The following is a 26,115-nucleotide window of genomic DNA, read 5'->3' as shown; positions in this document are numbered from 1 at the left end:
GCATTCCTATCCATTTTTATATGTATCTTTTAAGTTGGATCATATATTAAATCATTACCATAATTAAAAAAGAGATTTCCATATGTAGTGTTTTTACTTGACAAGAAGAGTTTGGGTTGCAAATCATAAAAACTGAACTTGAGTTAGCTTAGGGAAAAAAAAAAATCTTGACTCTTATCTGAACCACAGGCTAGTAAGGACCATAGCTGGATTCAAGGACTAATCCATATTGTACTACTTTGTTCATTTATGAGTTCCAAGTAGAAACTGAATGTTGTCAGTTTTTTTTTTTTATTTTGCCAGATGTCTTACAAATAATACTCACTGCATTTTTTATTGAATGCATAAGTGTACTCAAATATTTTAAATAGAAATTTGTTTAATTCATTCAATGATATGATACACAGACTTTCTTTTGTGTAGAAAACAAAACAATAGTCTAGTGGTGACTAACTAAAATTTGTGTAGAACTATAAAATGTAAACTTATGGGAAGATTTAACAAATTTATAAGTCTTTCCTATATATTTTTCATGAATATCTGCATTCAAAAATATTATTTTAAAAACACAGGATACTAATGGCTACTTGAAAATATTATTTTAAAATGGTAAAAATATGAAATATCACAACTATAAAATAATCAGAATGAGAACTGCCTATTTAGCTAAAACACAAAAATACTTAATGAAACAATGGAACACAAAATTCCCTTTTTAAGAAAATAGACAAATTATATAAGCAAACCAACCACAAAAGACAAATGAAAATCATTCACATCCTTTTGTTAAAAAAATCCTCAACAAAGTAAGTATGCAAAGAACTACTTTTAATAAGGGTCATATATGACAAAGTAGTGATCATATTCAGCAGCAAAAAAAACAAAACAAAACAAAAACACAAAAAAATGTTGCTGATCTTAGAAGAAAAAGCTAGTGTTCTCCTTAGAATTGGAAATACTCACCAAGTACTAGACACCAAAGACCATACTATACTGTCCTCCCACAATTCACAGCAAGTTTGGCTGCCAAATAGATTTGTAGAAAAAACTCAAGAGAGAAAAACATGTCAATAGGGGATTTTGGACCTGTACTCGAGCAAGCTTAGAGAAGGAATCTATTCTCTTCTGACTGACCCTCTACTTGCCACAGGCCTTTCTTTCCAGTGTTGGGGAATTTATTAGTTTTCTTGGCATCCCATTTGAACAAGAGACAGATTACAACTTTACAACATCAGAAGTATCATCATCAATCATTTCATGCACTAGAGGCTTTTGTATTCAAAAAGGCTTTGTAGTGCTATAGCAGCTAAAATGTGTTATGTCCTTTGGTTTAGAAGAGAATATTGGGTTAGGAATTTATGCTATTCTTGTTCAATTGCTCTCTCTCCAAAACTTGTTTGAAAATTGAAAACCAGAACGATCTAGTAGATATTAAAACACATAATCCTTTCAAATACCATCAGCAAGCAATTATCATTAGATATTTTCTCATGCTCTAGTTTTCCTTTATGAAATTTCCCTAGTTCTAAGTGTCTAGCACAGTAAATGCTTAATAAATATCTGTGTATTACACATTTTTTTAGATAGTCTTTTCAATGGATATGGTTTTTCAGGATAGCAAAATTACCTGTTTTAATTTAAGGATCTATAAATACAAACCCTTCATGATTATATAACACTATCAGGAATGGTGTTGATAATTTTACATGGGTTATATCAATTGATCATAACGAAAGTCCCTGGGTGTAGTGGGTGACTTTTATATTCTTACCTACAAATTAGAAAGAGTTTTAATAGAAGATACAATGCACAAAATCACAAAGAGATATTGCTTAGATATTTTTCTCCTAGTGCTTTCTGAAGCTGGTGCTCTAATTTCTGCAGTTAGATAATTTTTTATTGGCTTTCTGATTTCTGTAACTACTTTAATATAATTTTTCATTCCTTTCCATTAGAAATCATCTCTTTATGCAAAAAATATTTCACATTGGAAGCTAAATTGAATAAATTAAACCATCTTGGTCAATATTTTAAAGGCAGTGATTCATTCTCACACAAAAGGAATAGAAAATATATCATATTTTCAAAATAAATTGAGTGATCACATAACACGGACACCGTGAAAATGATCTCTTGATGTTGTTATATAACCTACTTCAATATTATTTATATCCATACCAATTAAAAATACAGAAAGTATACTTGAGACACTATTTTTACTTTCATTTTTAAACTTTACTATAAATTTAATTATTGACGTATTTACTAAAATATTTCAATAACCTGTAAGGTGAACAAGCTTCCAGAGACCCAGTGTCACTCAGACAATTTCTAGAGTATGATTCCAATTAACTTGCACGAAAAGTGAAATCTATTAAAGATGATAATGATGATGTTGATGGCATGAGAAGGTCACAGGATCAAATGGAAGACTGAAACCTAGGTTTGTACGAGACAGGGACCATACATCTCTATATAAAGTAGATAAATGGAATAGGATGTGACCTCATAGAGTGAATGATCTCTAACCATTTTTCATTCCCCTGTTTGACTGTGTTTAAGATTGAAATGAAATAGAGAGACAGAAAGAGGGAAAGGGAGAAGGAGAGGAGGGAAATAAAATGGATAAATAAATTAGCCTGAATCCTGGTTTTGTGAGGAATTATTCTGAGTAATGTATACATATTATTCTTTCAAAGTCTTTTTAAGAATGTACATTGTATTCCTATATAATAAATACTTGGGAATAAATATTTCTGGAGATTTGATGCATATTTTTTCTAATCTGACGTCCAAACTAAACCTTTATTTGATTATGGTTTGCCAGTACTTCTTTTCCCACTGATTCTACAAGAACTGTCACTTCATCATAATGTTTACCCTAGAACCTAACTCCAGAAAAAAACTGATACAGGGTATCATAACCTGCTTATTCCTCACTCCTTAAAATCTCTTTGTACTTAGCTCAGTGGCTTCCCTTTGGAACTATCAAGGTTTATCTGCATATATAGTTCTTAAGTGGAGGAAAAAACATATTTAGAGACAAATTTTTTATTACTGAAATATTTAAACTGTAGAGATGTTTGTCTATAATAAGGATAATTTCTGTGAGAATTGACTCATTGGTTTTCTAATAACAGGACCAATTAAATGACCCATCTCTAATAATTGTCATTGGAACTTGGGCTAATATAAATCATATCTAGGGTAGCATTCTCCAGTGAAGCCAACATTTCAGTGTTTTAATTTTTCGAGTATATTTAAGATTAAAAAAAAAAAAAAACTTAAGAAACATGCTCTTTAAAAGAGATTGTCTTTGGGAGATTTTCTTTGTCTCCTTAATATTGTTAACCTGAAAATGCAAGGGAAAATAACTGAATTCACGAGGCTCATGAAAAACTTAGTTGTCCATACATTAATAATGTTTTTTCCAGTTCTAAGAATGGGGCTTATTTGATATAGTTTAGGGTCAAATTTGAACAATGTGGGTTTTTTTTTGTTCGTCTTTTTCTATAGAGTAACAAGATTACCTGAAAGATAAATTATGCATCATCATATAAAATATCATCTCCGTTCAAGAAACGGTTTTTCTTTTTTTCTTTTTTTTTTCTTTTTATAGAGGCATGTTATTTTTTTTTTATTTGTTTGTTTGTTCGTTTTGTTTATACATGCACTGGGTACAGTCAGAAATGCAGGAGGGTGAGAGAATTCACCAGAGCCAGAACAGGGAGCAGAGCAGGCAGAAGGACCGAAGCACACTGCTGAGGGGAGCAGCGGGCGTCAGGAGAGGTCTGCGCGCCATGTGGGACCCTCCTCCAGTGGCGGGGGGAAGCCGGGGATCAAACCGGCGCCTCAGAGGCTGCAGGCAGCTTCGCAACCCAGAGCTCAACCGCTGCGCCACCGGGGAGGCCCAAGAAATGGTTTTTCCACAACAAGGTTGCCAGACAAATGAAATGACTAGAACTAAATCGTATAAATCATTGGTTAGGTGTATTGATTTCATGTGATCATGAAAAGGTTTAACCCTAGAGTTTATATAAATATATAAATATAGTAAGGTATAAAGTCCCCATTCTGTTTATTGCATCTGTCAAATCACAAATGTCTGATTTCATTTTCTGACAATTAAAATTGGATTTCATAAGTAACCAGCATATGCATATTTTTTCCAGTACTCTAGTTACTTAAATAACTGCCTTATCTGTGCATTTCATCTTAGAGGTCACTGAATCCATCTGGAATGCTAAATGGCTATTTTTGACTAGCAAGTTAAGAAGTCAAAGAAAATAACGAGGCCAAAAATACTGTCTTGGATATAGTGGCTTGGCCCATACAGCGCCTTGTATATTCTTTCAACATACTTTGCTCTGCTTTGATGGTGTCATTGCCAAAAAAGCCCTTTTGTTGATTTTTGTTTGTTTGTTTTGGTGAATCCAAATTACTGCTAACCAGATATACCCTTGAAGCTTTAAGTTCACCTTTTCCAAGACATTGTTATCTAGTCATGCCATCACTGTACCACTAGCTTGTAATATCCTGCTTGAAAATAGTGGTATTGGCAAGCTTTCCACACCCACAAATAAATCTATAGTGCTATCTGATAGCGTTGAAAGGCAATCATCCCCTTTTTCTCACATTTCTTCAGTGTAGTGTTTTCAATGTTCTTACTTTGATTACTCAGAATATACTGAATTAAGCAATTTCATCTACCATATTTAAATAAGTTTATTTGAAGCAAAGACATAGATGAACAGAAGTATATATACGTACATAACAAACAGAAAGGAATCATCCAATATTTATCCAGTGTTATAACCTTTCAGAAAATTTATTATTTAATTTTAAAAGCTTGAGGAGGAGCAACAAAAGAAAACTTGTGACTGAACTTATGACCTGGCATCAAAACTATGTGCAAATCAATTTGTGACCTTGAAAAAATTATAACTTTTGTTATCATTACTTTGTTCTTAGGGATAAACCCATTAAAATCAAATAAAAAGGCATTAAACCCAGCTGTCAACATTATTTGCATGCTTCTAATTATGAACAGAGGAACTGTTGTATAAATGCAACCCTTTTTATGATGATCCAAAATATAACTACAGATTATCTAATTCTTATGTAAAGTTATTTGTATAAAATGTACAAATGAAACAAACCTGGTTTTGAAAGCAATAAGAAAACATTGATCAAAATTTGACTAGAAAGAAAGAAAAAATGCGTAAATATTTCTAGACATTTAGATAATCCCTTCACTGTTAAAGTGATGTAAAGGTAATAATATTCTTTGCTCCATTAGTAACTTTTAGTTTGTGCATTTTTTTTAAATATTTGTTTAGCATATGTTTTGGCACAAGTAAGTTTTCTGGATCAGACATAAATTATTTACCAATTTCAGTTTAAAATTATAGGTAATGTTTTCAGGTTTTAAATACTATGTCTTCTGATTTTCTCATCAGTTTGTCTTTAATCCTTCTTATGAATACTTAAACACTAGGGTCTTTTAGAAATTTGGACATATGTAAATCTCAGAAATTTCAGCAGATTTTAAATAAGCATATCTTCTTTTGGGACCAACAATATTCTCCTAGAATTGTTCGAAGTATTTTCTGAAGGCAAAAGCACCATGTGTAGTTACAATAAAATTCCCATTTAATTATAATGTGACTGACTGTAAAATATGATATTAACATGTCAAGTCAATTTCATGCTTCCCTCTTCTCAGGCTATTTAGCACAACAAATTTCATGCTAATCAATTTGAGCATTTAATGTCAAAAATGGAAATTTGGCATTTCTGCATATCTTATGAAACATATGTATGTATATACAGATTTATGGTAATGTGGTTATGTATTTCAGTTGAAATTATCATAAATATTTAAGCATAATTTGATATTATAATAATTTAGATTTTAAAAAGAGAGGATATTCATTACATTAAAATATGCAAAAATAGAGCATAACTAGTTATGTCCACCTGATGTGATGATAATGATCCTTATTTCTTCCTTTTACTTGTAGTCCTTTGCTTTTCTATAGTGTAAATGAAGAATTGGTTAATTAGGTGAACATTAAAACCTTGTGAAGTTGACATTAATAACTTAAGGCTAATTAGTGGATACAGAATGGACTTTGTAAATAATAATACGTGAACCTGGATCTGTCTCTCTATGTGACAGAATAGACTCTCTGTAGCTGAACATAGGACCAAATGTGATTGGTTAGATGATTTGAGAGGGAGCAAATGCAGAACCACTGGTGGGAATGCATACCTGAGTGAGAGAGGGGGGCATGGAGCTATGCACCTGAGTTCTCATCTCCTTGGCTTTTATTCTGTAACCATGGACAATACACAACACTCACAAAATTTCAAATGACTGTACATGTCAAAGGCACTCAGTTGTTCTCTCTTGGGAACAAGACAGTGTAGGAAATATTTCAAGAGAAAAAAAAAAATACAGCATGAATTCCCAAGCTCTGACTTCCCACATCTCTGTCTAACCAGTCATATATTTTCCAAGTAACCCAAAGCATTTGAACTAAAGACAAAGTTCCTGAATGGTATTAAACTAAAGACAAAATACCTAAGGAGATGGCACATAGGAAAAAATTATAGTTCAAACCCTTTCAACAAATTTAAATGTTAAAATCAATAATATTACTGAATAAAATATTTACAACCAAAAGGGATTAATGGCCATTCATATTATCCAGTATAAAATCCAAAATTACTTAGATATGAAAAGCCAAGGATGTGGAACTTATTCTAATATGAAAGGAAAAGCAATAAAGACTGGCCTTGAGAAAATTAGCTTTAACTAAGAGACAAAGACTTAAGAAAGTAGCTATCATAATGATTTCATAAATTAAAGCAACATGCTCGTAAAACATGACCTCGCAATAAAAAGGACTTACTAATGAAGGACAGGAAGAATAAAGAGTTAAATTCTGGAATTTGAAATTTAATTTTTGTGAAATATATTCCCTGGATGGACTTAGTAAAATTAAAAGGGAAGTACAAACTAAACATACCTTTATAGACATAATCCAAGGTGATGTATACACAAAATGAATATTGACAAATACTAGCATAATTTCAGAGGATCTCAAATGATCAGACATATTTTTACTTGGGATAATGGGAGGATAGCAAAAATGAGAAAACATCTTTTAAATACTCACAATTTCCTCAAATTTATAGAAAGAAAGTTTAGGCCAAAGATGAAGATAAAGCACAAAATACACAAATAAGCTCAGGCACATCTTTAAACTGTTTGAAACCAAATTAATATAGCAAATCTTGAAAGCTGCAAAAGAAAAAAAAATTACTTAAGGACAATAAAGATCCAATTAATTGCTGAAATATAAGATATCAGAGGGAGAAGAGAGTAGAACAACACTTAGAAACACAAAATAAAGTGTTAGCCATCTAGGAAAAAAATTCAAGAACAAAGGTGAAATGGACAAAGAAAATGAAGAGAATTAGTTAAAAGCAGACTCACAAAGAGGAAAGATTTTTTTTCTCCTTTTAAATGTTATGACAAGTGAAAATACATGCTCAGAAAAGAATGAAGACCATTAGAAATGATAACAGTATTTGTGTTAGTGCAAAAATACAGAATTTCTTCATTTCTTGTTTATTTATAAACCATGTAATTGAATTAGACTAACCATTAGTCTATGCAATTTGTAATATGTTTAAATCTTAAATAATATTTATTGAGAGGGATAAACGAAAAGGTAGAATATACTTGAATACATGGAAATTTCTGTAAAACATCCAGGCCCATGCTCACAGGGACAACTGAAAGTGTTAAGTGTTTATTTAGAACCATGGAAAAATCACCATGTTTCTAGCATAATAATTTAGCACAACAAATTGAAGAAAGAAAATACAACTATAGAAGTAAAATAAATGAAATAGAAATAACATTAAGACAAAAAACTCAAACTTTAAAAAAATCATGAAAATACATAGACCCTTGTAGATATACCAGAGAGAAAATATATATAAATTACCAAAATCAGAAATGACAGAATATATCACAATAGAACTGTTAGAAAATATAGTAAGATAGGATAATTGTGAAGTATTTTTGGCCATAAGTTTGACAAATAAATTAAAAAAAATTATCCTGACCCTACAAAAAAAATTAAAAACTAGGCCTCCCTGGTGGCGCAATGGTTGAGCACTGGGTTGCGAAGCTGCCCGCAGCCTCTGCAGCGCTGGTTCGATCCCCAGATGCTGGGCGAGGGTCCCACATGGCGTGCAGACCTCTCCTGCCGCCTACTGCTCCCTTAGCAGTGTATTTCGTCTGTCTGACTGTTCTGCTCCCTGCTTTGGCTCTGGTGAATTCTCTCACCCTCCCACACTTCTGTCTGTACCCAGTGCTTGTATAAATAAATAAATAAATCTTTAAAAATTAATTAATTGATAAACAATGTTTAAAAAATTAAAAACTCATATCAAATAACAAAACAATATTTAAAATGAAATTGTCCTACAAAGAAAAGTCTAGCCTTAGATGTATTAAACAATTTCTGTAAATATTTTAGGAGGAAATGCTATTTAATATTTATCATGTTTCAAGGAATAAAATTAGCATAAATCTGTTCAAAGGTCACTTATAAATCCCTCAAGTATGGGTAAGTCTCTTAGAAACTAGATGCATTCCTGTTGAAAGTCAGGAAACAAATTGAGAATGCATGTATTTTCTACAACATTTGTATTAAAATAATGTTCTGAATTACTTCTCAAAAGAACCAACAAAAAAAACCAAGGCAAAACTTCCAATCAATAAAACACACATTTGTCTCTCCTAACTATTTAAATGAAAGAAGTGGGATGCTCTCCATCTCTGAATCACATTATAATGTATTTAAAGCAATCTCACCTTAGTAAATATATTTAAGCGAAACAATGGAAGGTGTGTCATTTTTCAAAGATAGTGCAGTTGTACCAATTGAAAAAATAGAAGGGTTATTTTGCAAGTTCAAATAATTTTCAGTGAGTCCTGAGGAGGTATGTCTCATGGTTCTGTATTTTTCAGGTATACTGTAGAATTTTGTGTTTACTCGCATGAGGTTATAAGTCCAGTGAATCTAGACTTGGGCAGCGATCCCAGTTTCTTTAATTATCGAGAACAAAGTCCTGGCTTGGTTTGTAATTTTTGCATAGATAAGCTTATTTGCTAAATATAAGTAACATAAATCAGTCAGTGGAACTTAATTTCTGTCAATATATAGACATAAAGATGTAGGCATTTTAAAATTGAATGAGTATATCTAATCACTGCATCACATGTCTAAATGTAAAGACATTTTCTCCTATTTTAGAGATAAAGTCTATCACATGAAACTATTAACTGAGGTGTTTTAAACCATAGAAGTAAGAGAAGTCACATTTCATATTTAGTCAGTTTGATTTTAGTGCCTACATTTACTAAGCTACATTGAAGTGTCTATCATGAAATCTGGATAGAAAATTAAAGACATGCTTATTGCATTTATAAATTTAAAAAGGTAATATTGTTGGTAATCATGGCAATGTGCTGGTACAAGAAATACTTACTCAATGTTGTCTATTCTCCATTAGTAATCTGCTTATGATAGATTCCACTGTGTATGTATTTTTCTCCTGACATGTAGATTAAGCTTCTTTCTACAATGTCATAAAACAGCACAGAAATAAATATGAATTCCAAACTCATTGTCTAACATAATAGAGTCAGACACAGTCTGTGCTGAAAATAAGTAGTTCCAGGCTGTAAACTACAGTAGTTGTATGAAAATAAGAGTACTACTAGTCATTTGGGGAACATCTTAAGAATGCTTACCTGAAAATCATTTGTAAAGGCAATATAGGGTCTTCACATAAAGCCCACAGCCAGTGGTAAATTATCCTGAAGAGCTTGACACTTGTTACGCTCATTCTTATTTATAACATTATAAATACCCCTAGAAACTAGATAGAAGTATAATCTAAATTTTCACATAAACAATCTTCTTATAAATTGAAAGCTATAAGGTCAAAACAGCACAATTATAGGAAATAGTGCTAGCTTCTGATAGATAGCATACTTTAGACATTTTACTAATGTTGATGCTGTTCAAATAGATAATTCCTTAAAATATTTTTACTGACCATTTCTAATTTTGATTCTTAATGAATAGCAAGCAGGAGGCATATTTATTGGCAGTGCCTTCCCCCTCCTTCAGTATAGAAGTAAAGTTTTCAGAATATGAAATCATTTATTCCTGGTAGCTGAATAAGTTCATTTGTATGTAATTCCAAAGCAGGTAAAAACAAAGTCCCTTCTAAGCCAAGTTGTTGAACAGCATGGGATGCTAAGCATATGAGAAGTGATTGCAGAAATATTCTGAAGCACAATCTTATTGCAGCTATTTCTTCAAACCTCTTACTGTGTTTGTTTAATGCATTTTCCCTCTGAGCGACGTTTTCTAAAAATGCATTTCCCATTTAGCAAGGAATTATTATGTGTGTAACAGAAATATTGACACATGCTGTTCTGTATACTAAGCAGAAAGTAATCCTCTGTGAGGAATGCGACAAAAGCAGTAAAATTTATGTTTTGAAATGGAATTTTTTATGATTTAATGTCATTTTAATAATATTATACTTTTATTATGACTAACATATACTTAAGTAAAATCAGGAAAAACATGGATGAAAAGGATTTTGTAAAATAATTAAATCTTCAGTGTCAATATCACCCTGAAGACATTTTATCAGAAACACATCATTGACTATTTACCTATATTCATGTGCATGTGTGTGTGTGTGCGTGTATGTATCTTTTTGTAGTTCAATGGGTATACAGCTAAGAGAATGAATGGATGAATAAAAGGAAGTGATAGAAAATAGAGGTATAAAAATGGATGAATATAACCTAGAAAGGGGAACAAATTGAAAGACAGTGGTTTCATAGGAATGAAATATGCTATTATATAAAAGTGAACATAATTAAACAGTAAAATAAAATCATAATGGATTGCTTTAATAATTGAAAATATTTCTCAAAATACTCTATTATTCTTTGACATCTTAAAATATGGAAGCATCGCATTTTATTTTCTATCATTTTATATTTTATATTGAAACTTCAAATGTCTGTGTCTATTGTCTCTCAGAAATAAACAAAAAGAAAATTAAATATTTTCATCACTCCATCTCCTACAAATTCCATCTTCAATGATAGTTTATTATTTCCTTTTTTCATCTCTGGACTCTCTTCTTGAGAAATCTGTTCTTCTCTGTTCTACTTACATTACATGTCCCTCCTCATCCTTATTATGTTTATTTTGGTTTAGGTTATCTTCAGTATATTATTATTTATTTATTTTTCCTTGTGGTTATTCTGCTGGGCCTTTGAGCTTCTTGAATCTATGAATTTACATTTTTTTAATGAAATTTGAGATAACTGTCATTCTTTATGACATTTTCCTTGCTTCCTTTTCTGCTACTCCAATTGCATTAATATTTTCAAAGTCATTGAAATCTTCCCCCGCCCTCTGTGTACTTAAATTTACATACATAGTTCATTATCTTTTATAGCACCTGATTTGCTATTAGACCACTTTTAGCTATTTTAAACATCTTACATATTCTCCTTTTACTTCTAGAATTTCTATTTTTGTTACGTCCACTTATCACATTTTGTTCATGTTTCCTTTTAAATTCTTCAGCTATGCATGATGATTTTAGATTCTTTGTTAACTAAGTCAACCTTTTTTTGCAATTTCTAAATACGTTCTGAAATAAGAATTTTTTGATGTATTTGAGTAAAATTTCTTTGTTTCTTTGTATGTTGAATATGTTTTGTTGTTAAATAGTACAGCTTTTCACTTGAATAATGGAGTCTTGTCTTCCTTTAACAAATGTTAGAACTTGTTTTGAGTCAGGTTTGTAGGAAACTTACACATTAGCTTTTTGTATAAGTTTTCCTTTTAAGTTTCCTTTTTATTTTTTATTAATGCAGAATTGGTTTAAAGCACTGTATATGATTCAGAAGTATAGGATCACATATTTTCCACCACATGTCACCATAGTGCACCCACAGCCAAGCCTCAGAGCACTCCACCATAGCTTTGGGCCGGCCCTCTCCCCACTTTGCTCTTCTTCCTCTCAGGTAGCCTTAGTTTTCTTAAAGTGATACTCCATTGGCCTGTATTCTACGGCTAGGTTAGCCCAATTGAGGTATAACATTATGGACTTTCTATTAAACATCCTGGATAATCAATGAGGTCTCTTGACTGACTAGTTGGATAATGAATTCTGATTGCAACATGTAAAATTTAGGCACAATCTGAAACTTTCTAATACATCGTATGGCATTTCATAAGTATTCGGCTTAGAATTAGTATTCAGCAAATCCTAAAATACCATATGCTTATGAGATAATGTGTGTTGGGGATATTTTTATATATAATTCCATCCTGTTGGTTAGTATTCATATTCCTGACATACCTACTCCTAGTAATACCTTAATGAGTGTGGAACCTATGAATATGATAGTAGATCACTCCAATGATTACCTTTTAAGATAAAAGTTTTTTAGATGTAATTAATTAACTATAGCCTTTGCTGTGTGTTAGTCAAAAAGGTGATAGTTAAAGCAGTGCCTGGCTAAATCAGACAGACCCTTTACTAGAAAGGAAAAAAAAAATGGGCAGAGATTGGCTTTTGGTCTTAAAGTCAATTTTCATGCTATAGAATGAGTCATATAGGATTGCAATTAGTCCAGTTCTATAGATTTAAGGAATAAAATTCTTCCAAAAACTATTGTGTGTGTAACTTTAGACAAGTTACTTAATTTTTCTGTGCCTTGGTTCTGTTTTTTAATATTTTTTATTAAACTTTTTAATTTTACACCATTGTTCATTTTTGTACAGTATTTGATTTCTTCACTTAGTTATAGTCCCTGTAAATCTCTCACCACCATAACACCTGTGAACCATTACCATAGTCCCTTGTTCTCTTCCCTGCTCTGTTTTGATCCCTCATCTTCTCCCTCCCCTGCAGTATACCTCGGATCTATGGTCAGCTTGCAAGTTTGGTATTTTTTTTTTGACACTTTGTTCAATTTCCCTGTATTTCTCCTATTAGTAATACCGTTCAGTATTTTCCTTTTTTCTTCTAACATATTTTACTGAACAAAATCTCTTACAGCTCTGTCAATGTTGCTGAGTTTATCTTTTTGATCGCTGTGTAGTATTCCATTGTATATATACACCGCATCTTTTTGATCCATTCATCTGGGGAAAAAAACAAAACAAAACAAAACTGAGTTTGAAAGAGAAATGCAAACTCAGTTGATTTGCAACACTGACCCATAAATTATATTCAACACGATGCTACCTTGTGCACAGGAGTCAAGTAACCCATAACTGGAATTATGATCCAGGGAATCTTGGAGATAATAAATTAGAATTTTTTAAGCCATAAGTTTTGTCACAACTTGTCAAATAGCAATACAAAATTACTACAGATTTTGGTAAATACACTGCAGTCATGAACTAATATTTTAAATTCAATCTCTAATTTCAAGCTCTCCAAGTTGCAGTCATATCTTGCCAGCATTTCAAAGTCCCTCTATATTCTTTCTCTCTCTCTCTCTATATATATATATATTATATATTATATATATTATATATATATCCCACTATATTTATAACTGTCCAATATAGAAGGCCTTCTATTTTCTCTTACTTGCATAAGTATTTTTCTTGAGTCCTGGGTTAAAACTGTATTATATTTTCTCTGCATCAGTGCAATATTTATAATAAATCCATTATTATTTTTAAGATTCTTACTGTGGTTCTCCCTTGTATGATCTCAAAAAAAAAAAAAGACTTTTGTTAAATATTTTGTTAAATATTTCATTTTTATGAAACACAGTAATTATGTCATCACATTTAAACCCTTAAGAGACAAAGTGATATTTCTAGGGTACAGATAAAATTGAAGCGAAAAAATTAAGTGATCTATTAAAGATAAAGCAATAGTAATTAACTGAACTAAGAAAGAAATTAAGAATTCTAACTCCAAGTTTTCTGTCATACCATATCCTATATCAAGATACAACATAGGTGTAAGAATTTAAAAAGATAGTAAATAGTCCAGGGATCTCAGTTTTAACTCAGACTGAGTGATTTTCTATTTCAGTTTAGCAAGGAAATTTGCCAAGCTTCCCTGTGTCACAATGTCTTTAACTGAATGTGACTAGTAGCAATAATCATTTTAGATATTTATAATAAGAAAGTAATTCTATGTGCAAAACTTTCTAATGGAACTCATTGCACTGTATCTAGTGACTCAACCTTAGATCTGTTGTCATTGCAGTACTTCTAGGAGTCAAGCTAAAATCTGTTCAGAACGCCCCGAGGGTCCAAAATATGTGGAATTACCTGTACTCTCAGAATTGCACTTCATGCTATGAAAAACTTTTGTAGCTTGTTTTCACCCAAACAACACTAAGGCAAACAAAACTATTGTAGATTTTGGGTAATCCTTGCTTTGAGATCAAATATTATTATTTTTTTTATGGTTGGTAGAACAATAAACACATACATCACTATTCTCAGCTTCACAGCAAATTGTAGTCACTGTCTACAGATATATGTTATAATTATTTTGTGACCTGGCTACTTGGGTGGGCTCAGGAACACTAAATTAATTATTCTGTACTCTGCCATTAGTATAAATTCATTTTATCCTCATTTTAGAATAGCTCAGAAATATCTCTGTACTAATTGACTATTTGATTCTTTTTGTAAGGAGGCATAATTAGCATATAACTGTATATTAGCTTCAATTATATATCACATTTGATATGTGTATATATTGTGAAATGATCACCATAATAATTCTAGTTAATATCCATCTCCATACATAATTAAAATTATTTTTCCTTATGAGGACTTTTAAGATTTCATTTTTAGCAACTTTTAAATATGCAAGAGTATTGTTAACTATAGTCACCCAGCTGTACATTGCATCCCGATCTATTTTTTTTTTTTATTTTTTAAGATTTATTTATTTATACAAGCAATGGGTACAGTCAGAAGCGCGGGAGGGTGAGAGAATTCACCAGAGCCAGAGCGGGGAGCAGAGCAGGCAGAAGGACCGAAATACGCTGCTGAGAGGAGCAGCGGGCGGCAGGAGAGGTCTGCGCGCCATGCGGGTTCGCTCCTCCGGTGCCGGGGAGCAGCCCGCGATCGAACCGGCGCTGCAGAGGCTGCTGGCAGCTTCGCAACCCAGCGCTCAACCGTTGCGCCACCAGGGAGGCCCCCAATCTATTTATTTTATAACTGTAAGTTTATACTTTTTGAGCCCTTTGCCCATTATCCAAATAACTGTTTAAAACTCATTAATTTTATCATTAAACATTACTTAAGAATTTTAGTTAAAATTCTTCAGTAACTCCCAATGCAAAACGTCTTGTGCTTTGTTTGTATGCTGATGTCACTTTTAGAGACAGCTTTTTATCAAATTGTTCACGAGAAAAAGTTACTTCTCCGTGTGTGTGTATGTTGATATTTGTTCAGTAAGCTATTTTCTCTAAAAAATAGTAATTAAGATTTCATTCCAGTAGTATTGAAATAATACAAAAATTAAAATATTTACTTTTCAAATTTTCTTCAAACAGCTTCTAAGATCCTCATTTACGACGTGCCCTCTTTTTCTTTTGTGCTTACACTTTTGCACTAATTTATAAAATTCAATGAAGTAGAAATTGTGTTGCATTGGATGCATGGTGTTTTATTTATTTATATAATTCATTATCCTTTAAAGAGTTGTCATTCTCTCATTTAACAGTCAGGGGTAAAGATTATTCAGGGATAAAATCAGGGCCTCCCTGGTGGCACAGGTGTTTGAGCGCAGCCCTGTGAAGCTGTCTGCAGCCTCTGCAGTAGCGGTTCAATCCCCGCCAGCCTCGGAGCAACCCACATGGCGAGCAGACCTCTCCTTTCTCGCCTGCTGCTCCCCTCAGCAGTGTATTTTGTCAGTCTGTTCTGTTCCATGCTCTGTCTCTGGTGAATCCTCTCATCCTCCCACGCATCTGAACTGTAACCTGACTCTTGCATAAATAAAATAAATCTTTTTAAAAAAAGGATAAAATCAGGCAATGATTATATATAAAACCTACCAATAAATTTTGAATTATAAGCATTCAAAATTTATACTCAAAATTTAATATTAGACCTACAAAATTATAATGTTCCTTTTTATGGAGGGTAGATGTAGCTATCAAATATTTTCTACTTTATTTTGTTTGAATTATTTACCTTAATGCCTTTTATATAGCTATCAAAAATTAGAATGTATATTTTATGGAATTTTAAAGGTAACTGAATATTTTCTTAAGGAACCAATTGTGTTACCATTAACAACGGAAACAATATAATTTCTATTGCTCTAAGAATAAGATGCCCACACTATAACTAGGTAATGCTTTTATTACTATCTTTCCATTGCATAACATATTGTCTACACATGTCTCAATGAGCAATAAGATAAAACAAACAAAATGGTAATCGCACGTGTATCAATTCCTGGAAAACATTCTAAAAGGGAAACTTTTTTAAAAAGGTTGGTGGGGCCTCCCCGGTGGTGCAGTGGGTTGAGCACAGCCCTGTGAAGCTGTCCGCAGCCTCTGCTGCACCAGTTCAATTCCTGGCTAGCCAGGGAGATGCCCACATGGCGCTGCAGACCTCTCCTGTCTTGCCCCCTGCTCCTCTCAGCAATGTTTTCAGTTCACCTGCCTGTTCTGCTCCCCACTCTGTCTCTGGCGAATCCTCTCACCCTCCTGTGCCTCTAACCCATACCCCAGTTCTTGTATAAATAAATAAATATTTTAAAAATAATTACAATGAATTTTTAAAGAAATGTTGGTGTGGAAATAACTATAGTAGTAGTGTTAGTTAAAAAAAGTTACTGTTTTGAAGATCTAATGAGTTTTCAGAGGTATATCTGAAAAGTAACACCAGATGGTTCTAGAGGAGATTATTCTATGACATTTACATAGTCAACCCTTCATTCTTCATCACATGGCACTACACATCTGCATTTTGTAAACTCTGCAACCTGGACCTACCCCATAGCCTAATTTTTATTGCCAAGAATTAACTTTGTTTTGCCAAGACAATTCCAGAAAAATGCCAAATCACATGCAAATATGCAAAAACTTAGTGCAAATAATCTAAAATCTATTTTGATTGAATTGTTAATTCTTCCCTACTTTATCTATTTTTGAGAATGTCTTCCTTTGTTGATTATATGTTCCTTTGCTTAAACCTCACAAATGCTATTGGTCAATTTATTTCAATTATCTTCTTTAGGGCAGCTTTACTAATGTTTCATCATAATCATTTTCTTTGAGAGTGAATGATAAATTCCAATTCACATTCTAATTCATATTAGTTAAAATTACAGTGTAGGTGTTTACGTACAAATGAATGTTCCTTTTCATTTATGCTGCCATTACAACTCTGCCTATTGCAATCTGTTATGAAAAATTATGAAATTTTCCAAATATTTAAATTCTATTTGAAATGCTGTGTAAATTCATTTAGTCATTTCACTGAAATCTTTTCCATACCTCTTATGTCATATACAGTGTGATCAATTGAATAGTGCAACAAAAGCCCTTTGATTTGTCTTTTAAAGCTGTATTAAAATTTTATACAAATAGTTTCACATTACTGATCCTTTTAGTTGTTTTTTTATGAAATAATTTTATTCCTTTAGATTTTATTATTTTTTGTAAAATTAATATTGCCTGTTAAGATCCTCATGATCTAAAGAATTTACTCAGTGGACTGATGACAGAAGGAAAGCAAACTAATCATTATGGAATCATGTTTATTTTATTGCTTCATATAATGTATTGTTGTTTCACCATAATCTCATCCTGGCATTTATTAATAAGTTTAATTTTGCCTAACTGAAGGTTTTTCTCCCTTTTCCATTCAGGTTGTATGTTTCAGCTTGAAGGGCATCTTTTTTATTGGAGAACTTTTAATAGGTCGATTACTAAATAGTAACTTGCTTTGTGACATCTTCATTAGCAAGAGGGACAAAAGTAAATCTCACAATGCCATATGTCAAAATCCAGTTCTTTCTATCTTGCATCAGTTCTAATCCCATCATGCATAAAACTGATGAATCTCACAAAGTAATACATATGATTTATTTATCTTTAAAATGAATCAAAGAAATGATTTGTATTGAGAAAGAGTGCTCAAGCCAGGTAAAAATTATAAAAACAAAAGAATAAGACAGAATGAATCAGGTTGGTATTCTTGGATCGTATTTCTGTCTTTGGCACTGATCTATGTTTCTCTGCAGTGCCTCTCACTATGGAAGTTAGGTATGCGACAGAAATATTGGACTGTAAAAATAATAAATGGGTGTGAAACTCCTTCCCTATATTTAGTATATAGCGCCTGTGTCAAGTTAAACACTGAAAGGTTTGAGTTCCAACAGGCTTGTGAGTAAAGATTGTTAATGCTGATTAAATATAGAATAACGATAATTCTAAAGAGATTGCTTGTTCAAATCCTTTTAAAATTGCAAAAAAAAAAAAAAACAGGGGAGGTTGTTGGAGGCATGAGAGGCGCACATTTTCTTTAAGTTTGAATATGCACTAATGTGCTTTTGGTGGAAATAATGTTTGGGGGCGTGTCTGCATGATTGAAGTATCATAAACCAAATGTACCTTGTAATCAGAACTAGCACAGAGTAAAGTTTGATATAAAATTTTGTGCCAAGCACATATAGAATGGTCAGCTTAATCTGGGAAACACATTAATAACTGCTATAAGCTTCTCAATGGCCATATTTTTCCTTATGAAAGCTTTTTTTAATATTTAAAACCTCTGTACTTATTAGTTTATTAGTATTATCCAGGACTCAGATGTTCAATATTCATCCTGAAATTACATAAAACAAATGCAAATGGAAAGAATCCAAGTCAAAATTATATAACAAAACAGCACTCCATCACAAAAGTGTGTAAAATTACAAGAATGCTATTTTAAAACACTGGCACTTTAAGAGAACAATAATTTCAAAAACCACAATTGTCAAATTGTTCCCTTAACTGCTATACAGATAAACATATGACCCTGATGGATGAATTTGGTTTAAAAAAAATTTCAACTAAATTGGGTAACTCGTATCAAGTGTTTTCTTTCCTTATGTCCATTTATAAAGGGACAAACTATAATATAGGAAAATATACCTGATTTACAATGTGATAGTCACAATTTTAATGGAGACTAGTTTCCAAAGTCATCCATACTTAAAGACATTTATAGCCAGTAGTTTTCTGAGTCTTTGATGGAACTCACCTCAACAAAAATTTAATATGGCAGTCTTGTATTTTATTATTTTTTTTTTTTTAATAGAGGCATGTTTTATTTATTTATTTATTTGTTTGTTCTGTTTATACATGCACTGGGTACAGTCAGAAGCGCGGGAGGGTGAGAGAATTCACCAGAGCCAGAGCGGGGAGCAGAGCAGGCAGAAGGACCGAAGTACACTGCTGAGGGGAGCAGCGGGCAGCAGGAGAGGTCTGCGCGCCATGTGGGACCCTCCTCCGGTGGCCGGGGAGCAGCCGGGGATCGAACCGGCGCCGCAGAGGCCGCGGGCAGCTTCGCAACCCAGCGCTCAACCGCTGCGCCACTGGTGAGGCCCCAGTCTTGTATTTTAACTTCACACTTTTGGGTTTACATTCTCAGGTCTTCAACGCGGGAACTGCAAATATAACTACCATTACATGGTAGTGGGAGTTAAAGAATATAGAGTCCTCATGTTAAGATTAGAACATACTTTTCTCAGTCCTTCAAGGGCAGACTCTCAAAATGTTTGATTCTAATAATCCCATGCTGTGAGTAGATTGGTTTAACTCTCCGCTTTATAAATGTAACTGGGCCATATGAAATTTGACATCAACTCATCAAGATTTTGATGGGTGAAAATAGTCTCAATTCAACTTTTATTACCCTCAACACGAATATGCAGGGTGTGTAGAAAAAAGTTTATTTTATCAGCTAACTATATGAAAAGATAAACATCAGTAATAACTCATGTGATCCAAATGGGCAAAAAAAAAAAGCAAAAGACTAGCCTCCCTTGAGAAGAAAAATTTCAGACCTATGAAAAGGACAACAGTACTAATAAAAAAAATGTATTTACTTAGAAGCATTCAGAATGTCAAGAAAACAGCTGCAACTTTTTTTTTTTTTGCAATTACAGAGTGGTTTTCAGTTAACAAAACAACAATTATTTCGTATAAGCTGCATCATAGACAACTGAAGATGAAAAACTACCATCCCCATATATAACTAATTTGTGCTGTGCACCAACAAGAACCTGCTTTAAATTTCCATGCCAATTTACAACCCCCATACTGTACCAGGCAAGGTTAGTGGCTATTGAAAATACCACCAGGACAGGGCTATCTAAAGACACATTCGGTAGTGTGTTAACTATACAAAAAAAGACACTGTAAAGTTTATAAACAAATCTTACACAACCTTACATTTCAATTTTTTTTCTTTAAAAGGAGTGAGTTGTGTACAGGGGGGTTAAATGCTTTATAGACAAGAAAAAAAAAAACTGCGCTAGAACCAACTTATTCATCATCATCATCCTCTTCTTCATCTTCCTCCTCTTCCTCATCCTCTTCATCTTCCTCATCTTCCTTCTCTTCCTTCTTTTTCTTGCTCTTTTCTGCCTTGACAACCCCTTTTTTGGCCGCATCAGGCTTTCCTTTAGCTCGGTATGCAGTAATATCCTTTTCGTATTTTTCCTTCAGTTTATCAGCCTTCTTTTCCTAAGGCTGCTTGTCATCTGCAGTAGTGTTATTCCACATCTCTCCCAGCTTCTTTGCAACATCACCAATGGATAGACCAGGATGTTCTTCTTTGATTTTTGGGTGATACCGGAACAAAATAAGAAAAAGGCCGAAGGAGGCCTCTTGGGTGCATTGGGATCCTTGAACTTCTTTTTTGTTTACCTTTTAGGGGGGATATAAGTTTTCATTTCTCTTTCATAACAGGCCTTATCTGCCTTTGCCATGTCTTCAAACTTTCCTTTTTCTTTAGTAGACATGGTCTTCCACCTCTCTGAGCACTTCTTAGAAAACTCTGAGAAGCTGACTGAAGCATCTGGGTGCTTCTTCTTGTGCTCCTCTCGGCAAGTTTGCACAAAAAATGCATATGATGACATTTTGCCTCTCAGCTTCTTAGGATCTCCCTTGCCCATGTTTAATTACTTTTCCTCAGCGAGGCACAGAGTCGCTCAGTGCCCATCTGACTCTCACTTGCCCAGGCACTGTCTCTATGGAGCTCAAAGTACTGCAATGGCTGTGAGAGTGGGAGCCAGACGCAGCCTCTCCTTATGAAAGCTTTGATATAGTTTGTCCTAAGACAAAAGATCACTAACAAATAGGGACAAAAATGTGAGTGTTCTAGTCCTAGTTCTTTGTACAGTGTTAACTTCTTGATCCTGTAGGTTAAAGATTTGGGAACTATACAAATGACCTCTGTGAATTTAACATTGGCAATATATATTTTGCATTGGTTAGATTAACTGCTTGTTACATTTTTTTTTTTTTTTAGTTTTTATTTCATTTATTTTACATAGAAGATTAGGGTGTAGGCCAGATGATACGGGGGGGGGGTAAGAAGGTTCACCAGAGACAGAGTGGGGGCAGAACAAATGCATTTACTGAAATGTACTGCCAAGGGGACCAGTGGGCGATACAGGGGAGGTCTGCTGTGCCACATATGGGTTAGCTCCCTGGCCTGGGATTGAATTCAGGCTGTAATGATGGCAGTGCTGAGATTTAACCCCTAGGCTACCAGGCAGGTCTGCTTATTACAGTTTAATGTTGACTGTAGTATCACCCAAAAAAAGGTAGTACAGATACCACATCTGAGGAGAGAAATCACATATTCTCCAAAAATAGCAATGATGTAATAAAAAATTAAAAATTAGAAAAGATAATTCTAAAGATGCTCTTAAAAATCAAAGTTGGATTATTTTAGACTATACAACCATACAAGTAGTTTGGCTTTGAATGATAGTAATCCTATCAGCATGTACATATGTTTTATTCTCTATAGCATTTATTTTAATGAGAGTTATAATGGAACTAATTTATTTTATTTTTTTAAAGATTTATTTGTTTATGTAGACAAGAACTGGGGTACAGGCCAAATGTGCGGGTGGTGAGAGGATTCACCAGAGACAGAGTGGGGAAGAGAACAGGCAGATTGACCAAAACACACTGTTGAGGGGAGCAGTGGGCAAGCCAGGAGAGGTCTGCTGTGCCATGTGGGTCACCTCCTTGGCCAGTGATCGAACCTGTGCTGCAGAGGCTGCAGATGGCTTCATAGGTAGCATCTTAAGCCCCTGCGCCACCAGGGAGGCCCTGGGACTAATTTTTTTTTTTAAAATATCATATGTTTTCAATTAAATACCATGTTCCAAAGATATTTCAATTTCTAATTTTCACAAAACTATCATATTCAAATAATTTGATGTGCAGTTCTTATTGGCACAGATCCTGTATAATGTTACAGTAGTGAGCAACTACAGACTCTGTCATCATCATAACTGAGTAGGGAAAAATTAATCAAATGATCATAAAAACTCACTGAGCCTTAGAGTTTTAAATGAATCTCCCAAATTATACATACAGCAATTTGCTGACCAAAGAGAAAGCCAGATTGTCTCATTCCAGACCCCATGCTGATAAACACTGAGCTATGATAGTTTCTGTCAGGTGTCTTTACAAGTACATTGAATCTTTTCATTGTGAAGATAAATGAAAATATAATCAACTCTAAGTATTTCATTAGAAAATATTTGAAACTTAGTTCTTTTAAATCTAAAAGCATTAAAACATTTTTACTAATGATAATTTTTTAAAGATTTATTTTTTTATGCATACAAGAGCTGGGGCACAGGCCAGAGATGGGGGGGTGCGTGAGAGGATTCACCAGAGACAGAGTGGGGAACAGAACAGTCAGACTGACAAAATCCACTGCTGAGGGGAACAGAGGATGAGGCAAGAGAGGTCTGCTGCACCATGTGGGTTGCTCCCTGGCTGGCCGGGGATCAAACTCATGCTACAGAGGCTGTGGATTGCTTCATAGCGTGGTGCTTAACCACTGGCACCACCAGGGAGGCCCTACTAATGATAATTTTAATGATAACTTTTAAGTACAAATTCTTAGCACTAGGCATTTTTTCCCCTAAGAATCTTATTTTACCATTAGCTTTGCACAGTAAAATACATTTCAGTTTAGGTATTTCATTATAATAATACAGATAATCAAACTTGTATTAGTCAGACCAAAGTAGGGCGTTCTATTAGTGGGGTTATAAATAAGTGGCATTACATTAGTAGAGTAACTTTTTAACTTTATCAAGTCACAAAGCAAATAGTTACTACTAAGTTGCATTTAGTAATTTCCCTTAATACATTTTAGAAGAATAGTTGTCATCTTAAGTGAATGAATTACTGAAATGATTTTTACTATTTCTTTCATTTATAGTTGTTTATATAATACTGTGGTACATCAGAGATAAAGCCTATGATTTAAATGTATGTGTTAAAATGGAAATAGTTCAATAATGCAAATTACTGAAACACAACTGCTGAATGATCCATGGGAAATCATATCATGTATGAAGACTTTAAAAATAGTCTATTTAGATATGTAAAATATCCTGTTTACCTGGGGTTTGTAGATGAATTTGGGATGGATGAGTATCAAAGTAAAACTGAACATTAACTTTCTTTATCTCATTTCTTAGGCATAAAGAAAGTAGTAGCCAAGTGAACAATAGACAATTGTAAGGGATGGATAAACATCTTTTTGATTTAATATTTATACTTTTTTCTGTAAGTTTAAATGTATCTTTTCAAGAAAATATAGAAATCTTTTAAGAAATTATTATCAATATATGAAAACATTTATGTAATATATGTTGATACTATGAAAACTTGTTGAATTTCTATATATTGTAAGCAAAAATATGATCTTTGTTAAAGTGAAAGACAATAAACATAATACACAAATCCTTTCCTGAGAATTCAAGTCATCTCTGTGTCTATTGCCACAAGAGAGGGCAATCAGGAGAAGTGTATATTGAGTTTTATATATTTCAAGAGATTAAAGCTCTTTAAGTTGTGGCAATAAAACTGGGATGAGCAAATAAGCTGACTTCCTTTTACCATTAGATGAAAGAATCTAATTTAGTATAAATAGACACTGTGGATTGAAGAGTAATGGAATAGAAATATTTGGGAAACGTTTTATCTTTTAGAGTAGGTTGGAGCAAGAGTATATTAACTGAGGTCAAAGAAAAGAGAAATTGTCAGCCATGCTAATTTTGTAGACAGGTCTTTGCTCCTGAGAGAAGAGCCATCTGCTGAGGAGATTCTTTTGATCATATTACAATCCCTTAATTTAATACCTTGCTCAGGAGTAAAGTTAGGACAAACATTATGATTAATAACATTTCTTAACACCTATGGAGATTTGGATATTGATATACTAGGTAAGACTAAGCAAAAACAAGTCACCTCAAATAACTAAGATGGTATGTGTGTATAAGTGTGTAAAACACTTGTTTTAATTTATATATTTCATACATATGAAAGTTCTAATATGTTAAGGAACTTGACCTTCATCATATATAAAAAGCTGCACAGATGAGTATCATTCTGAAATATACCAACTGACCAAGAAAACCATCCTCAAATTCAAAGCTAATCAAATTGCTTTAAGACAACTTAAACATAACTAACATGAGAAATGATGCTAAATGCAAATGAATTAATATTCATTTGAGAAGTGTTTTAATTGCACTCACTCTTTATGTGTTCTTTTGGTATAGCAAGATGAAATGAGATACAGACTCTGTTATAGAAATATTCATATTAGAATTCTTAAAAATTAACTTTCATTTTAAATCACACATCTAAGTTTTCTAAGAATTCAAATGGAAGGTGCAAAATTTACCTAGCAGGAATCTAGAGAGAATTAAATAACATGTCACTTAACTTTCATACAAAAGAAATTAAAAAAAAAAAAAAAACAACACAGCAGAAATAAAATATGAACTGAGTGTAAACTTTAACATTCCTTGAAGGTATTCTTGACTCTTGATTCTCTTTAATGTTCTTTTTTGAGGACATTAGTCCTGGTTGAGGTTTGATCTTACTCATTGTCCTAAATTTATCTGAAACCATAAACCACTATTAGCCTAGCAATGGACTTTAAGATGAGAAGGTCTAGGAAACTGAAAAGACAATTTAGAATTATGTTCTTAAACATATCATTGATAAACATGCATTTATACACAAACCTCGCCTTTACTGTTAAATATGAATTTTCTAGACTTGTTCACATATGTACTAGAAATCCAAAAAAAAAAACAGTTTTATTTCCACTTTTCCACCAATTCACTATATGTGCACAGCTACTAAATTATGGTTTAATATTTTGGTTTTGTTACATATTAAATTCTAAACAAAAACATTTCTACAACTCTTAATTCTGTTAAATTGGTTTAATAATTCCTTTTATAACAAAATGAATTACTTTTGTTTTCATACACACACATTCATTTAAATCTTAAAAAATATTCTGCCTATTTCTGTTTATTATTTCCTTTTGCCTAGTGACCTTCTAGAGAGATTAATTACTAAATATCTACGTTTCTCCAATAATGAAGAAAAATGATCTGCCCAATTGTTAAAACAATTTTTTCCAAAGCTATTTTCAGGATTGTTCTTTTTAATGGTCTCATTTAAAATCTTTTTAGAGAAAGTAAATGTCTTCTGCCTAGGACAGGATGACAAAAGAGGTCATTGGAGTCTTAAATACAAGGGCATACAAGGGTTATGAACACTGAACAACTTGAGCAAGAATAAGGAACAACTGGACCACCCAGACAGTATCAGAGTTGGTAGGGCAGATTTGTTTGTTTTTCATATAGTCAGGTGAATAGTTTGTGTATTCTGATCACAGATGTTATTCCAAGCACTTTAACCAAATAGGTATTTTC

The 26,115-nt window shown here is 32.9% G+C and overlaps 1 long non-coding RNA gene and 1 pseudogene across 6 annotated transcripts in view; both read right to left on the bottom strand.

Annotated features, from left to right (window-relative positions):
• Positions 1-6,703: 6,703 nt before the first annotated feature.
• LOC119257616 (uncharacterized) overlaps positions 6,704-26,115 on the bottom strand; it is a 200,777-nt gene continuing 181,365 nt past the window's right edge. For 2 of the 5 annotated variants that reach the window (XR_005128083.2, XR_008553914.1), the window contains 4 exons: positions 13,732-13,856; positions 13,190-13,277; positions 9,574-9,663; positions 6,704-7,309 (listed from right to left, as the gene is read on the bottom strand). This is a non-coding gene — a long non-coding RNA (uncharacterized LOC119257616). Of the gene's footprint in view, positions 7,310-9,573; positions 9,664-9,838; positions 9,967-13,189; positions 13,278-13,731; positions 13,857-26,115 lie in introns of all 5 variants that reach the window. The other 3 variants (XR_005128081.2, XR_008553913.1, XR_008553912.1) reach the window with 2 other exon arrangements.
• LOC119257615 (high mobility group protein B1-like) lies at positions 19,957-21,614 on the bottom strand (annotated as a pseudogene). Its single transcript, XR_008553911.1, has one exon. The product of XR_008553911.1 is annotated as a high mobility group protein B1-like (transcript).

Source organism: Talpa occidentalis, unplaced genomic scaffold (genome assembly GCF_014898055.3).
Source record: "Talpa occidentalis isolate TD23 unplaced genomic scaffold, MPIMG_talOcc4v2.1 talOcc4.4, whole genome shotgun sequence".
NCBI lineage: Eukaryota > Metazoa > Chordata > Mammalia > Eulipotyphla > Talpidae > Talpa > Talpa occidentalis.
The sequence above is the reverse complement of the archived record's forward strand: the minus strand, read 5'-3'. Positions and strand labels throughout refer to the sequence as shown.